We start from the raw sequence: 4,657 nt of genomic DNA, 5'->3' as shown, positions 1-4,657 counted from the left end.
GTACTGCGATGACAATGCAAGATCAAAAAGCACACTTGGGTCATGCTAAGCAAGATCAAATGTTGATTATATGGTGCCTTGGTGCTCATTAATGAACTAATTATACAGTGGCATGAATTATCTTAACTAGAAGGGAGTGTATTATTTTAGGTACATACTTAGAATCTAGGTAAAATCAATGAACTGATTAATAGGCACCGATGCATTAACTAGCACCTGCCTGTCGTATTATATAGACCAATATAATAACAGCATATTGTTACAGAAACAGAGTAGCACCGTATTTGGCGGAGAGGGGATATTCGTAGATATTATAAGATACAATCATTCTGTTACTATAGATAATTATAAGCATTTATCTATTTTCTCTAACATGCCCCCTCAAACGAAGGGGTGTGGGACACAGGCCGAGTTTGCCTCGTAATCTCGTGAATTGAGTGTGTGTCAAAGCCTTGGTTAGACAGTCTGCAACCTGAGACGTTGAAGGAACATATCTAACATCGATGACTCCTGAGAGAACTTGATCGCGAATGAAGTGAATGTCAATTTCCACATGTTTGCTCCGAGCATGCTGGACTGGATTTGATGCGAGGGCTCTAGCGCTAAGATTATCACACCAGATAACTGATGGTTGTCGGAGCATGAGACCAAGCTCAAAGAGTAACGAATTTAGCCACTTAACTTCTGCAGCTCCATCAGCTAGTGCCCTGTATTCGGACTCAGTACTTGACCGAGAGACGACCCTCTGTTTGCGAGATGACCATGAGATTAAGGTCCCTCCAAAATATACGCACAGTCCTGCCATAGATTTCCTATCATCAACATCAGTTGCCCAATCTGCATCGGTAAAAGCCATCAACCGAAATGAATTTAAGGGTTTAACATGCAGCCCAAAATGATAGGTTCCCTTGAGGTACCGCAGGATCCTTTTGACACCTTGAAAATGCACTGTAGTGGGATGAGAGAGGAATTGACTCAGCTTGTTGACCGAATAAGCGATATCAGGTCTCGTTGAGGTTAAGTATTGAAGTGAGCCAATTGCCTTCCGATAAAGAGAGGGGTTTGTCATGAGTTCACCGTCAGAAATAGAAAAGGATCTGCCAGTGACCATAGGTGTGGGAACAGGTGCACAATCAAGCATGTTAAATTTTTTGAGCAGATCTAAGACGTACTTGCCTTGGTTCAAATAAATACCTGAAGCATCTCGATATATTTCCAGCCCAAGAAAATAGTATAAAGGTCCCAAATCTTTCAGTGCAAACTTTTGATTTAACTTGTTAATGAATTGTCGAACGTACCTTTGATCATTACCAGTAACGAGTATATCATCGACATAGACCAGAACGAACACTGTGAGACCATGGCTTCGAAGGAAAAACAAGAAGATATCACTCTTTGCATTTTGGAATCCCCACTGCATCAAGGTATGTCGTAGGCGATCGAACCAGGCACGAGGCGCCTGCTTAAGTCCATAGAGAGCCTTGACAAGCTTGCATACATGATTAGGCCGTCGAGAATCTTGGAATCCCTCTGGCTGACGCATGAACACCTCTTCCTGAAGGAAACCGTTCAAGAAGGCGTTGTTGACATCTAACTGACGTACTTCCCATCCGAAAGTGACAGCAATAGTTAATACCACTCGAATTGTACTTGGCTTAATTACAGGACTGAAAGTTTCTCCATAATCAACACCCGGAGCTTGTTGGAAGCCCTTTGCGACCAGCCTTGCCTTGGGTTTAAGAATCGATCCATCGGCCTTGAACTTCATTTTGAACACCCATCTACAGTCAACAACTTTTTGAGTATCATGGTAGGGCACTAGGATCCATGTACGGTTCCGTAGGAGAGCATCAAACTCCTCTTTCATAGCTTGCTTCCAGTGTGGAATAGAGAGTGCTTCAGCGACACTCCTGGGTTCAGTCGCTTGAGTGAGAAGCTGAGGACTTTCAGATGCAAGCAAACCTATAAAGGGATACCTGGGCTTGGATACACCGGCTTTGGCCCGTGTTATCATTGGGTGGCGGTTTGTTGGCTCCTGAACTGGACTAAGACCAGGGTCTTGAGTCTGGATCTCTACAGTATCTGGCGACTGGGATTCCACAGTGCTGGACTGGTCACGATGTGTTGGGCTTACACCTAGCTCAGTATGTGGAGATATAGACTGCACAGGAGAGATGGGCTCGGTTGAGGCTACTATTTTGTTATTCAGTGGAGATGGCTTTGGGCATTCATGCTGCTGTGATGATGTGATCTGGATGGGAATATTTGAGATTGCATCACGAATTGAACTCCGTCTCTTCAGAAAACCTGTGCCAAATGGAAAAATAGAACCGTCGAATATCACATGTCTGGAAACATAAATCCTACCAGTTGCGCTTAAACATTTGAACCCTTTATGTTGTGGAGCTGGTCCAAGGAACACACATTTTTGAGAATGAAATTGAAATTTGTGCTCGTTGTATGGTTTGAGACAAGGGTAACAAGCACACCCAAAAGGTTGCAGAGCTTCATACTCAGGTTCCTTTTTATAGAGTTGAAACAAGGGCGTTTGACCTCGTAGCACTGGTGTGGGAAGACGATTAATGAGATAGACTGCTGTTTGGAAGGCTTCAACCCAATAAGTGAGTGGTACTTTGACTGAGCGAGCAGAGTTAGTCCCATTTCAACAATATGCCTGTGTTTCCGTTCAGCTCGTCCATTCTGTGGAGATGTATAAGGACATGTGAGCCGCATTTGAATACCTGCTGCTTGTAGAATAGGAACAAACGGTTTATACTCAGTTCCATTATCGCACTGTATAGCTTTAATTTTACTGTTAAATTGATTCTCCACATATGCTTTAAAAAGTTGAAAGGCATTTACAGCTTCGCCTTTGTGTTTCAACGGATATAGCCAGGTATACCGACTGAAATCATCAATGAAATGTATATAGTAACGAGACCCATTGACTGATTGAACCGGAGCAGGACCCCACAAATCTGTATGAATGAGTTCTAAAGGAGAAGAAGCATGTGACACAGATTGAGGAAAAGATAATAACTTTGATTTGCCATATTGGCAAGCCTCACAAACGAAATTGTCATTAATCGCGACGTTCACGTTACAACTATTCAACACTTGTCGTAACACTTTATTGCTAGGATGACCTAATTTGAAATGCCATTGAAGAAAATCAGATTCTGCATCACCAGTGAATGCCATATGAACTTGAGGTACTTTGGTCCGTCTCCCATCATTGGTCATTGGATACAACCCTTGCCTTGGTGGTCTTTGCATCAGAACTCGTCCTGTCACCTTGTCCTTCACAGTACAACCAGCATTAGTAAAGGTAACAGCTACTTCATTGTCCTCAACGAGCTTGTGGACACTAAGTAGGTTCTTAGTAGCATTTGGAACTAAGAGAACATTATTAAGTTTAAGAGTAGATTGTGAACATGAGAGTGACGTAGAACCTGTACCAAGTATGGGTGTCTTGGTTCCTGTAAATGTAAGAAGATGTTGAGGCTTACCAACTGAATTTATATGATCGAGTTGTTCGGGAGTTGACGCCACATGATGAGTTGCCCCACTATCCATATACCAATCAGGATCTGCCACAGTGTTGGAATCTGCATAAAATGCCTGAGGCGAATAGCTTGGAGGAGAGGGACTAGAGAAATTGTTGTTGGACCGACCATATGATGAAGGAGGCTGAAAATTGCGATCATAGCGATTATAGCAGTTGGCAAGGGTATGACCGAATCGCTCACACAAATAACAGTAAGGCCGGCCACCTCTGCTATTGCCTCCGTGACGGCCACGAGAGCGGCGACCTCGTCCACGCCAGGTGCCTCGTTCAGAAGGTTGATGTCCTGGTGCAGGTGGTCGACGGGTAGTAGTAGAGTCCCCACGAGCAAAGTTGGCCGTAGGTTGTATACTAAGTGAGGCAAATTGGTTGACTTGGTCCAATCGGCTTTCAAAGGCAAGGAGTGAAGCCTGAGCTTCAACCCAGGTGAGACGATCCTTGTCGATGAGTTTCACAACAATCGGGTTGTAATCGGCATCTAGGCCGTTTAGAGTTTGTAAAATCAGATCATCATTTGAGATTGGTGCACCGGCTAATGCAAGCTGATCCGAGATGCTTCTCATTTTGGCTAAGTATTCTGCCATCTTCATCCCGTTCTTTCTGGTTTGTTGGAGTTCCGACTTGAACACCATTACTCGAGCTTTGGTGGCTGCACACGTGAGCGTCCGATCGTTCCAGAGGGTCAGTGCTGTTTTGCAGTGAAGTAACTGCGCTCCCACATCTTGTGTCATAGTATTTCTGAGCCAACCAACGAGGAGCCACCCGATCGTTCCAGAGGGTCAGTGCTGTTTTGCAGTGAAGTAACTGCGCTCCCACATCTTGTGTCATAGTATTTCTGAGCCAACCAACGAGGAGCCTATCGACAGCAAACCATTCTTCATATTCGGGGTTTGACGTCGGCCCATCGGTTCCAGGGACAAAGCGTGGAGGAGCAAGGCTTGAACCATCAATATGAGACTGTAATCGGTTGCCTTCAATCAAGGGGAGGACGACGGATTCCCAGACCAAGAAATTGCTTCGATCCAACTTGATCGAAGTGGTCTGACTAGAAGAATAAAAGAGAGAATAAGTCTTTGCAGCAGCGGGTGAATC

The sequence above is a fragment of the Neltuma alba genome, unplaced genomic scaffold (assembly GCF_004799145.2).
Source record: "Neltuma alba isolate B1F8T4 unplaced genomic scaffold, ASM479914v2 tig00002165_pilon, whole genome shotgun sequence".
NCBI classification, from domain to species: Eukaryota; Viridiplantae; Streptophyta; class Magnoliopsida; order Fabales; family Fabaceae; genus Neltuma; species Neltuma alba.
This window is presented reverse-complemented; position numbering follows the sequence as displayed.